The sequence below is a fragment of the Halyomorpha halys genome, unplaced genomic scaffold (assembly GCF_000696795.3).
Source record: "Halyomorpha halys isolate HHAL.00 unplaced genomic scaffold, Hhal_1.1 Scaffold397.1, whole genome shotgun sequence".
NCBI classification, from domain to species: Eukaryota; Metazoa; Arthropoda; class Insecta; order Hemiptera; family Pentatomidae; genus Halyomorpha; species Halyomorpha halys.
The window spans coordinates 1335583-1349477 of NW_027115275.1; the positions used below are offsets into that span (position 1 = coordinate 1335583).

The window sequence follows — 13895 nt, forward strand, 5'->3', positions numbered from 1 at the left end:
ATGTGGGCTACTCTACTTATCCATTTCGTCTTTTACACTAATCAATTTACCTGAATTCTTACAACTTACATATTCAGCTTACTTCTACCTGAGATCAAAAGGATGCGAGGAGTAGGAAGTCTAGAACAGAGGTAGTAGCCCCACGGTCGTGTGTAATTAAGGGAGTAAAGTAAGGCTTTGTGGTTCTAATACCATGGGTTTAGCCTCACTTAGCCGGCTAACAAGACCCTATTAACCTCCACAACTGATACCCTATACCCTGGTTCGTCTTAATACCCGGGTAATCTCCTGCTGGTTTCTCCTCGTCCTATCATTATAAATTGCTGTAACTAATGGTATTGGCATGTTTCAACATCATATATAACATAACATAAATGCTCAAGATTGGAATGATGAAAATATCACTCAGAAACTTTAAAATATCCTTTTTATGCAGAAGTTGTTGATAGTTATAAACATTAAAAATTATTTTTTTTTCTTTTCTGGTGTTCAAATATATTAAATTTCATTTATTTTCTTGGAGTTTTATACTCATGTTAATGTATTATAATTCTTACATTGGGAAGATTGTGTCTGGATAGGACAGAACCATATATATATATATTTTTTTCATATTGCAAACTTTTAATTATTGAAAATATTACAACTTTTGGTACTTACACAAATGTTGGCAATAGGTAATAGTGATAATTAATAATTTCACACTTTCATAAAAAAAAAGTGTTTATAAAATAAGAAAAATGTAAATAAATAAAAAAAAATTAAATTAAAAAAAATAACATATATTAATATAATAATAAATAATATCTGTATATAAAAATATCTCTATATGTATATAAAAAGAAAAAGAAATAAATGAAATGAATATAATTAAACTAAGTCAAATAAATTATATACAGTAGAATTATAAATAATATCAATTTATTATTCACAATAAAATTCTGGATAGTAGAAAAGAAATTAAATACCTAATATTAATTTTGACGAAACCTTATAATTGGGCAGATTATTCGGGCCATTTTAATTCACGGTATAGATTGCGCGGGGAAACGTGCGATTTGCTTCAATTGATGATGACTCTCCTTCCATGAGTAAGTAAAGGTAAAAACCTTTATTACACTTGTGACACACACATTGCAGGAAACTGTATGCTTAAAACGTAACTATTCCCATGATTCAATCCAAGTGAGGAAGTTAGTGCTAATATTAACTCCGGGATAGGAGCGTTCCAGTGGGAGTTTGGAACAACTCATACCCGAGTTGAAGCGGGACTGCTCCTCCATAACTCACTGTTAATGATCTATGTTAACGATAGCATAATTAACTCCCACTTGAGGCCTATTTCCCCAGAATAAACAATCTCCATTTAAGTGGATAATAATTTACCAGCCCTTCCTTAATTTGAGTGGACTCTTATATAATTAGAAAATAATTCTTCATAAAGAGGAAATTTTACGAGCAATTTAAATTTCAGTTCTCGTCTGTTGGAATTAGTTACTTCATTCTAAACTGTAACATACCAATTAGAAATTGATATAAACTACAAACGAGTAAAAATATATTTTAAGATTAATTATTTAATAGTTGTTAATAACAAAAATGGAGCAAATTAAACTATTTATAAAACGGATTAATAAATAACACAGGTTTACGAAAAAAATCCTTTTGAAGTTTGATTTGATAACTTTGTCTGTCCACTAATTGGTGTGCTGAAAGCCTTAACTCAGGTTTTCAAAAAACCAAGATATGAGTTGCTACAAATCTTGAATATCTTTCAGTTTCTCTGTTCAGACCTGTTTATTCTTTGTAAGACGTTAAACAGGGGATAATTGAATTATCTAAAGAGCCCTAATGGGACGCTTTCTACTGGCACATGAACCAACTTGCCACAATGAAGCACAGTGGGGACTATTACCTGATGGAACTAATCCTCGATGGTTGAGACCTGCAAACTTGACAGGGAACTCTTGTCCCTCTCTGTTACAAACACTACAAGAGGAAAGATGTCCAGATAAACAAGCACACAACCTATAGGCCAGCCACATACATCCCACTGTAGAACAGCTCAATATATATGATCCATCTTAAACTTGGGTATACGACGCAAAGTGGTGGAAAGTGTGAAAAAACCTCCAAAATGAAATGTGTCTAATCATGTTGATGAATGTGGTTTCTTCTCTCAAATACCTAAAAACTAGTTCACCGTGATTGTTACTCACATCAAACAATATTTTCGAGCCGTGGACCTAATCGTACAGACGTTATTTCGGCATCGGGAAAAGTTTTACTGGTTGTTGTAATTTTGTTTTAAACCCCCCAACAAAAAATATCTCGGTCAAGTCAATAACATCAAGACTACAAAGAATTAGTTTTATTGACCTTTGCAATTAGACTATTTTCTCATAAAAGTATACATATTAGAGCATCTCTTGTTTCATTGACGTATTGATGTCAGGGACCTTCTTGGAAGGTGGTACTAAAATAAGGTGAAAATAATTATAAAAACCTAATATGAATCATGATAACATTATATTTAGATAGAAAAATGATTTAAATGATGGAAAAATTAAGATTTATATTTTTACACTTGAAAATATTATCCCAATTTTAAAATATAAATAAATGCATTCCATTAAATTCAGCACTCTAAATAACATAGGGATTCATGATAATTACGGAAGTTTTAAAAAAATTTAGAGGTTTTTTTTCTCACACATACGCCAGTTTCCCATCACTTTGTGACGGTCCAATCAAGTAGATGTATCATTATCATTCAACCAGTGCCCCTTATAAACTTTGTCCCCTATTATCTTTAAGTGTGCTTAGTACTCCAAATCTCAGAAATACAAACTACCTTCTTCGATCATAAAAACTAATTTAACAATATTATAAATACGTTTTTGGCCTACTGCCTCCACTATAATCAGCTATTGTCTTTTATTTTTAATGAATCAGTTTAATTTCCGTCACTCATTCTGTTTTATTATAACAAACACCTTCAGTAATGGTTCAAACTCAAATTGAATCCAGGACTGAGACCCCTATATTTTAGATTTTAGAGAAGGCTTAGTCACAAGAACCTCACTTAACCTATAACTAGTATCAAAATTACATTAAACATGTCTGTCAGTTTCATACTAGATATGGCGTGATGGTTGACAGTCACGACAGTGAAGCTGCTATCACATTAACTGATAAATGTAATATAACTGAGAACTTTGACAACGAACACCTTGTCAGTGAATATTAATAAAAAAAGGAAATAAATTATAAAAATTATTATTGCATACCTCTTCAATGATAACTAAATTTAGTCATTGAGGCCAAAAAAGAAAATTGTGTTTAGTTTCTCTTAGATCCTAAGAGATAAATTCGTATTTTGATAGAAATACATCGTAATAATATAGAAAGTGTATAATCGTTAAAATATAGAAATATTTATAGTTCTTGAAGAGTCCTAAGAGAACGTGACTGTTTCTAACACTTTTTGTCTATTGAATTTAAAACAATATAAACAAAAAAAAATCTACTTAATAATGAAACTGGTAAATAATGAATAATACAGAGAAAGGCATGAAATGAACTGAGGAAATTAGTAACGTCAAGAAATATTATAAAAAGATAAATTATTTTCTTATGTTAGTAAACAGTTCATCATACCTCACTACTGTTGTCTAGGAAAATTTACTTATCTCTTGATTACTTTAGCTAACGTAGGACAATATAAACACACCCAACTCACTAAACACACACTAAGGCTATACTAGGGTTGCGGAGGCTAATCAGTGTTGCCAGTAATAATTATACCTAATTCCTACATTGTTAAATTATGGATGTGGAAACGAACAGTTTCTAACTTGCGTCTAATTTAGCATTCCAATTCAGCAGCAGAAATCGTGGCTTTGATTTGGGACCTCGGAAGCACTGGGAAAATTTATTTATCAATGAGAATACTTTACCTGGATCCAATTGCAAAAAGCTAAGTGAACTATTCGTAACACAAAAAAGTTGGCATATGTTTCTGTATCTCTCTGGCCTTTGATTTTTTTGCCATTTATTATTATTATTACTAATCATTAGAACTAGGACTATTACAATATAATTTGCGGGAAAAAATTCTCTATCACCACCTGTCTAAGCTTCCTAATCTAGCGTCCTTTTTGATTCTTGTTCGGATTCCAAGTTCATTTTACACATGTGGTCGTAATGGTCTTATTCATGACAACGGTTGCATTTCCTTCCTTTTTTTTGTAGCAGTGGCATTGGTCAGTCAGTGCCAGTCCACCTGAAGATACCTGCGAATGAAATTCATGAACAATACAATTGGTAAGCATCTCGTGCCATTACCATCCGTCTAGATGAAATACCTTTTCCTCTGCCTGATAATCAGATAGAGGACGAGATGATGCTCCTGATGCTTCATAGCTATTTTTAACTACGAATTAACAACTCTTTCGGACTGTTGTACTAAATAAACAATCCATCGAAACAGAATAATGAAATGACCACTATAACCCATAAAGGGTCAGGGGCTCAGTAGTTTGTTAGGAAGTACTGTGTAATGAACAGCGGTTAGTTATACAAGGAGGTGATCTGTTCAAGATCACTCTCATCTAAGGGTACCTACTTTAGAGAAGACTCCCGATCCCATATAGTACAAGAGCCGGGAAGAAAAAAAAGCAGTTATCTTACCCCAATTTTTGATTACTTTAATGAAAACTACGTATAATTACTAGTCAAAATTGATGAGTCTGCAAAGTATAGGAAGGGGGAATAAAAAATGACAGCTATTTCAAAAACACTAATTTTTCATTCGGAGCTCTATATCTTAAAAAATACCAACAACACTAGAAAATCTAAGAGAACATTATATAAAGAAGAGTAAATTTGCTGAAATATTAGCCCTAATAGAGCTATTTACGTCCAATAGTTCTCGAGATACAGCTTTATAAAAAGCAAAATTTCTTAAAAATCTACTGAAAGATTAGTAGTTAGTTAATTTATTTTGAGAATTCTATGTCTCAGGAAATATGTGACGTACAGATGTTTATTAGCACTCAAGTTAAAGCTAGTTTAATGGACTATAAAGAGGTTTATGACCTTCAGCTTCCTAGGAATTGTAGTTTTCATGATATTTTATAAAATAAATTGATTTATAGCTGTTCAGACAATAAGTTTGATTTATGAAAAACTTCATTTCTGAAACCATTAAACAGATGTCTGCCAGCGCTCAAAATAAAGCGAATAAAATTTACTACAAAATAGTTAATATGTTTATCTTTGTAGGAGTAGTAGTTTTTATGATATTTGACAAAATGAACTCGCAAAATGTTAATTTCCCGGTGTCTATGTAAAAGTTAGATTTTTGAAAAATAAATCTCTATATCTGTCGGATTTAAGTAATCCAAATTTTTCGGTTAATTTTTGGTTTTATATAAAGTCGGGGTCGAGGGTCTCATTTTCTGGTGCCCCCCTTTCCGCGGACACCGGAAGGTCCCGAAGACGCAGCGACTGCAATGCCGCCCCAGCCTAAGCACCATTCAAGCTAGGACCTGGCCTGACCCTATCATCACGCCAGAGTCCAGGACACGCCGGCCAGCCACCGAGGAACAAAGACGTCTTTCAGTCACCAGGCGAATACTCATGGTCTTCACCGTTTCGCCCACCGTACACCTCGACGAGGGAAGTCACCAGATAAGCACATAAATTCCATTAGAATCCATGAGACCCCAATGCTGTTTTAATATTATTATAGATAAATAATTTAGACTAACACATTAACCATTATTGCCCCTCCAGGGATTAACACTTTTGTACTATAAGGAAATATATGCATGCTAATGAGCAGAAAGCCTCACAATTTTCAGCCCCCCTTTTCCACACTAATAATTTTAATTATCATAATCGTAAAATACACTCGGGACACCTGCAATACAGCACGAGCAGGTCCCGATGTAAACAATATCCATAAGACGCACATATGGCTGCCAACACTCAAAATAAAGGAAATTTAACTTACTATAAAGTAGTTTATGACACTTATCTTCGTAGGGGTAGTATTTTTATGATATTCACATATGAATATGAGAATTTGATAAATGAAAATTTGTTCGAACAACAATAAATCAATTTATTTTAGCAAATTTAATGTAAACTATTACTCCTACGAAGATAAACACCATTAACTACTTTATAGCTCATTAAACTAGCTTTAATTTGAGAGCTAATAGACATCTGTACGTCGAATGGTTTTTGAGATATAATTTTTTCAAAATAAATTCACTAACTACTGATCTTTTAGTACGTCCCATACAACATTTTTATGAAATGTTGCTTTTTAAAAAGCTATATCTCGAAAACTATTTAACGTAAATAACTCTGTTAGGGCTCATATTTTAGCAAATTTACTCTTTTTTAAATGACGTTCTCTTAGGTTTTCTTGTGTTGTTCCTACTTTTTAAGACATAGAGCTCCGAATGAAAAGTTACTTTTTTTTTATCGCTTTGAAACAGCCGCCATTTATTCCCTCTATCTATACTTGACAGACTCATCAATTTTAACTATTAATTATACATAGTTTTCTTTAAAGTAATAAAAAATTGGGGTGAGATAACTGTCTTTTTTCTCCTCTTGGGCTCTTGTACTAATAGGATTGACTCACGGCAACAGTGTTAAAACAAATAGTTATTTGTCACAGATGGATTCGAACCTGGGTGCCGAGAGTTAGTAGTACAGTGCCTTAACCACTGAGCTACCCCGCTCCCTGCCCTGATTTATTTTTTTATAAATGTAATTCATTTTGCATGAATCTATTTATTTTTCATGAATTGATTTGTTTATATTCTGTTTTCATCAAACTTTTGTGTATTTCTTTGTATTTACCATTATGACCTCAACAACGTTCTCAAAATTACTATGATTTATAATTAATTTTAATCGTTCTTAATTATTGGCAAACATGAAATAAAAATATTTTATTTGAAAAGCAAAATTATTTTAAATTATTTAAATTGACATATTAAAAAAAATTAAGGTAATTTATTGAGATTTTTGGAACAAAAGCTTAAATATTCTTAACCTTTTTTTATTTATTTGAATTATAGATAATGTTATATGGTAATATTTCACATTTATAAATCCTTCTACTGCCGGTATTTTTTAAACCAAAAAAGTATCTTTCTCCTTTCACGAAACCTAGTGTTTTGTTTTTTCTGTAATTTGTCTCAGGAAGGTACCAGTTCTAAAACTTCTCGTTTTTCTCGAGATTAAAGTCAGCCCTTCTTTGCTTTAGAACGCGCAATAGAAGAGCTACAGATGAAGATTTTCAGAAGAATGTGGACTTTGTATTGAATCGAGGCGTTTTAGGAAGATTGAAAAAAAAAATACTGAATACAATAAGAAAATGTAATGGCATCATGATCGTGGTGGTATTGTGATTGGATCATATACTAAGTGAAGTCCAATAAACTTTGAAGTTTAATATTTTCATTTTTTGAAAAAAAAGAAATTGATGGTAAATTTAAATTGTTTTATTTATTTATTTATTTCCACCTTCCTCTGCCTTATAAGCAATACAGGTGTGGTTAATTTGAAATGTTAACATTTACTGTAATATTAAGCAGTTTAGTAATATTGGCTGGTCATCGGGAAGTCCTGCTTATACAGGACAATTATAAACTCTAATTGTGAAATCTGAAGACAAATCTCTGAAAGTGACAGATAAGAGTTTTAAAAAAGTTTGTCGCAATATGAAATTCATAGATCAGTTAACTATTTTATCATGTTTACTTGTTTTATTTTCTGTAAATGATCCTGTTTTCTTCTGGTTTATAATGGTTACATAATTACTTATAATTTAAATCTCCACCTTTACTCTATCTTTGGAATTCAATAAATATAAATGGGACTATCTCGGCACCAACTCGTCCAATCCCTGAAAAAATAGGGTTAACGGCTACAAGTGATTTATCTATATATAAATATATATAAAATAAATTCTTTACAATTCATAACTTGCCTGAAGTATTATGTATGAGATAGAGGGATGGAAAGGAACATAGTTCATTGCAGGATTCTGAAAGATTTTTCTCAAACTCGTAACACAGTCGAACTTTCAGTAAAATTACCGAACTGAGAGAGAAGAGTTTATCTTTAATTAACAGCAATTAACACCCAGAGATTCGGGAGAACAGACTGAGGAGAACGGAAAAGTTTAATTCGGAAACATTTCTCGAATTGCTTACATTAGTAGAACTGGAAGATCGACTCTAACAATAAGCAAAATACATTTAACATCGATTTAAACAATATTAACTTCGTTAATAATATACGATAATTATCAGTTATCTGAAATTAGTGAATTTCATATGACGTGATAGTTTCTTTACTTTCTTACAATATGTGAATTTCTTCTCCTTCAAAAAAGTGTTTTATGTTTTTATAAAAAGGATTTTAGGTTCATTCTAGAGCCTTTTATTTATATATTTTAGTGCAGTGGTTTCCAACCGGGGTTCTGCGTAATAATTTAGGTGTGGATCATTCCACATCAACTCAACAGTTCTGAACCTTTCCATTACCAATGTTCTTCAAATTTGCATAGGTCAGGAAATGAAAAAAATATTTTGTACTGGGATATATGTCCCCCAAGAATTAATACATGATTTATATATTATGATTTTTGTCTGACAAACATTTAAAAGTTTTCAGTAACCAAAATGAAATTACATTGAGTTATGGATTATGGTACAGTTATAGATTTTCGTGTAATTTGGGAAATATGATTATTCCATGTGAGGAATTACTATTATTAATTTGTGAGGAGGAACTCTAGGAGAGGTGTTGGTGAAAGAAGACTTCAAGGTTTTTTATTAGACGTGAATCAGTTTGTTGTTAAGGAAGAGTAGGGGATAGTAAGGGAGGTGTTACGGCGGGTAGGGGTTCAAAAGGAGTCTTCAGGAGGGATTCAATATTTTATATAATTCTAAATTTGTTTGTATACTATTCCTTTTCAATTGTATGTTACTCTAAATGTTGTTGTTATCTCTTTTGTTCTATAGCCCTGATGAAGACCTGAAACTCAGGTCGAAACGTCGGCATAAAATAAATAAATATGGTTTTGTTTATTTATGTTGTTCTTTGCTGACCGCATCCCCGACAAACTTCTTCAAGAAGTAAAATTGATGTATGATGATTGTCTATAACGGATTGGAGGTTTTGGGATAATTTCAATGAAGCGAAGTGTGTGGAATGTTGAGAGCGAAAACTGGATAGGAAAGGATTAAGGAGAGCTTTTTATTCGAGAAAATTATTAAGTTGGAAGTGGACTAATCTTTCTAGTGGCTTGGCCAGATTGGAAAAATGAATATTGACCGAAAGTCGAAAACTGAAGAAGAAGAAGTTCAATGGTCGAACCAGGACATTCTTCCAGGCTTTGGAAAAAATGGAATTTTGAAGGGAGAAATTATAAATGTGCTGAAAGAAAGGAAGAATACTAGGGATAAAAAGTTTGATGATCTTTACAGGAATGTGGTCTGGGCCGTAATCGTTAGTTCTGGACTTGAGGACTGCTGAGATTAGATCATGTGGGGAAATATTTAAGAAATAAAAGTTATTGGGATTAAATGGGAGTTCAGAGATGTGAAGAGAGTAAAAGTCGTATAAGGTTGTTGAAGGAGGAGAAGCAGCAAAGAAAGAGTTAAGATCATCCGGAGTGAAAGGGTAATATGGACAGGATTTGGAGCTTACAACGGATAGGTTCTTAAGGATGTTTCATTTGGATTTAGGATCAGGTGCTTGGGATAGGATGTTGTGAAAGCATTGCTCCTTAGCGCAGCGTAAGGATGTTTGGGTAAGGTTTTGGAGGGACTTAAAGGTGGATTAGTGCTCTGGTGCGTCTAAAGCGTCTCCTGGCCGCATCTCGTCTTCTCATTAATTTCTGAATTGATCCAGGGAGCCGGAGAGCGTTCAAAGGTTCGGGTTTTAAGAGAAGCATGTTAGGAATTTAAGGTTATTCGAGGATAGGCGTTCGGCCTTATCGTCAATGGATAAAAGTGAATAGATAGATTCTAAGGAGAGGGAAAGTTCATCAAAATAGGGTTTCTATCAACCGATGTTTTCTATGGTTAAGTAAACGTGGTTTCGCCCACTAATTTTCTTTGGTGTAAACCTGGGGGTGGGAACCTTGTAAGAAATTTTGATGAGGTCATGGGAGGATAGAAAAGACATAGGAATTTGGGTAGAGGACAAAGGTTCTGATGATGATGAATACATCAAGCCAGGTATCGATGGACTGGGTAGGGAACGATATAAACGTCCATGGAAAAAATCAGGTCCATTAGATATGATCGATCGGGAGAGTCTGTGAAAAGGTTGGTGTTGAGATCCCCTAAGATTTTTACATTTTGAAAGAGAGAGATATATGGAACGAAAGAGGGTTCAAATGTATCATCAAAACGGACTCGAGGTGGACGGTAAATGAAAATATCAAGGAGGGAAATGGAACTTGAAGTAAGTTGCACAAAAATGTATTCCAAATGGGGGGTGTCAAGGGAAGGAGACTTCAGTAGGATTTTAGCCCTCAGACTGTTATGAACATGTACAGCACCACCACCACCAGTACAGTCCATTCGGTCTTGACGAAGGACGGTATAGTTTGGGAGGGAGATAGAGGAAGATGATACTTTAGGTTTATGCCACATTTCTGAGACGACAATGTTGTGGTAAAAATTTTGGAGGAAATAATCCTGGAATTGGGCGGGAAGGGATTGGGAGTTAACATGGCAGGATATTATGATAATGGTCATGTAGGACTAAAGGAGAGACTGTGACACAGTGAGGAATGGATGAAGTTTATTATTGGAGCAAAGAAGGAGAATTGAAAGTGTTGAAAAGGATATTTGAGTTAACATCATGAAATAGGCTACATTTACTGTTTTCCTATTTGAATATAATACTATGAACTAAGCAATAAACTACTAATGAAAAATCGTCTCAAAATAACTACAGAAATGAAAGGCATAAAAACATAGATCTTAAAATTCAATGAAGAATAAATAATAATATATAATAAAGGGAAAGATAAATTGCTTCTAGAATAACATATGCTTATGGGTATATAAAAGTGAAAAATAAAATAGAAATCTCTTAATACAGTGAAAAATAAAGCTTTGTACTCCTTGCTAGAAAAAAAAAAAAAAATAGAATAAAATGTATATGTAGGCAAATTGTATATAAAATATGAATAAATTGGGAATATATAGGAGATAGAAATAATAATACGGGTCTCTATACAATAAGAAAAATAAAATACATAACATCTTGCAGAAAAACGATGAAATGAATAAATAGGTATACTCTAAGTTGAATGAGCAAAATATTTGAGGAATGAAAAGAAGAACAACAATACAATTCTCTATGTAAAATGAAAAAAGGAAACAACAAATCTTACGGAAGGAAAATGATAGGAAATATCTAAATACAGTCATTTGATGGCTTCGATGCCTTCAAATTTGTTTATTATAATTGCATCTTCGCGTCGGCAACGAATTTTGCCGGCAGCCTTTTTCTGCCTCGCCTGCCAGTAAAGATGCCGGTTGGCAGGGGTCATCTCCTCGATGACATATATACGTTCGTCGCTCTCCCAGCCGGGGTACCTTGTGGTGATGTCTCTTTCCAGACGTTTCATAATCGTAGCATCTAGTCACGGACTGTTTCTGTCACTGGCGGGACAAACGAACAACTATCGACGGAGGCCGGGGGTCTTCTTCTCTAGATATTTTTCGTTTGACCACCTCTATATCCTGACTAAATAGACTTGATTCCCTGGACCACCCCGAAGGATAATACTATTCCCTCTGGTGTTTATTTATTTTTTGGGATAATTCCTTATCTCAAGGGGATGTGAAAGCTGTGCCTGTTCTACATGATTAAGTCTGAGTTCCATATTTTTATTGTGTTTTAAATTATTGTTTTCCAACAAACATTTCTGGATAAGCTCGTCATGTTTCCTCCATGGACTTTAGCCTCTCGGTGATTTTCAAAAGATAAATCGGCGTGCTTATCAACGGAGATTTTTAGCTCCTTTATATCATCAGATATTTTGCCAACTTCGATTAATATAGCGGCAATATTTTCAACCATTTTTTTTTCTTTCAACCATGTCGCTGCTTGGAACGCCGCTATATACCGTGGTGACTTTCTTAGTAGGTGGCTCTCAATTACGGCAGTACCGCTGTTTTTTTTTTTAATTTAAGTTGCATCGGTTTCAGTGACATTACAACATTTAAAGTGAGAAATGCTTTTGCAATTTACGTAGGCAATGGCAGTCTCATCTTACCTAGTGACCGCAGACTTGCATACCACCTATAATGCCATAGCGAGCTTCGGAATGAATGTAAGTAGGGGGCGCCGGTGGTGGTGACAGGTAGCGTTATTACCGTAGATAATACGTCTAATAACAGTAGATATATTGAGCATTTCTATTCACTGTTTTATTTTACCAATTTATATTACTGGACGAGATAGTTTAATGGAATTTTGTAAACAACAATTTTAGCTACTCAATGTCACTCCGATGACTGTAACTGTTGATAAATGTTCAGTTAACGATAATGAATAGATGATAGGCTATGTAGTAAACTAGATTAATGTTGACTGATCCATAGCTAAAGCCAGACTGATGCATAGCCAGGTTATGCTGGGTAGGCATTATAGCCTCTCTTAGCACGGATCAATTCATTTGTACTTAAAAAGGGTTCCGCCATTTTCCTACTAGGTTCCTAAAAAGGTTAGGAACCACAGCTTTAGTAAGTAATATATATTTATAATTCAATACCAGATCGGCCTGGTGGTCCTTACATGGTTAATATAACGGAGTTTTTGTTGTTTTACAATTGATTATAGGGGAGGTATAGTCTTGTGCAATAGACACCCCTAGGTAGGGGTGTAAAACGCTTTAAATATTAAAGGATTGTGAATAATAACGATGAATATATATAAATAAAAATAAAATAAAATAAATAAATTAAGTATTAAAAATTACTCCATGTATTGCTATGTACTGCCTTGAGATTTAATCGGGATGCCAGGATAATCGCTGAAGGCAATTATCCAAAAATTAAGTTAATTAATTATATATTGAGTCCTAAAAAACTATTATAATGATTGGATTCTTTTTCAAAGGCTTTATGTGTGTTTACCAGATTACCAATTAAATACATTTATATTAAAAAAAATGTTGTTACTATTAATTATATAATATAATAAGGAGTGGTATATTGGGTTATATAATAGTATATAAACTACATAATGAGACTAAGTATTTATTTACAATTTATTACTATGATTAAAATGGTTGTAATGATTCAAATAAATGATTGCCATAAAATATCGGTTATTACTTATTATTTACTTTATACTTATTAGCTCTTACGATTTCGTCTGGTCGAAGTGCATCTTGCTCCGCTCCGGCTTCTGCTGCTCTCTCAAGCCTGGTCCTCTCTCGTCTAAACCTTCCTGTTGACTGTTCTTTTTCCTGATCTAGTTCTCCTGTCTTTTCTCCCACTTCCCTTTTGGGGCGTTATCTTATTTTTGAATTTCATTCCTCATTGGCTATAGGTAACAGAACGCTTCCAAGGTAGGCGTTCCCCTCTCCAGGCCCGAGAGTGGGTGGTAAAGTTTGACATGTCCAGGATGGGCCTGCACCTGCTTAATTTGATTCTGGTCCCTCGTCAAAACCTTTCATTTTTGTTATAACACTTAAAGGTTAGCAAATCTAATTTTCTCAGGGGACTCTGATAATGTGGCAAACTTAATACAGATGTTTTCATATCTGGGGACGCACTAAAAGGTTCATGGAAGGATACCCTGACCAGGTATAGGAGCAGATGACGAAACAC

General features: G+C 33.6%; 1 long non-coding RNA gene across 1 annotated transcript in view; it reads right to left on the reverse strand.

Annotated features, from left to right (window-relative positions):
* Positions 1–13500, reverse strand: part of LOC106682225 (uncharacterized) — a 46573-nt gene extending 33073 nt beyond the window's left edge. The window contains exon 1 of the long non-coding RNA XR_010844802.1: positions 13430–13500. This is a non-coding gene — a long non-coding RNA (uncharacterized lncRNA). The remainder of the gene's footprint in view (positions 1–13429) is intronic.
* Between the last annotated feature and the right edge of the window lie 395 nt (positions 13501–13895).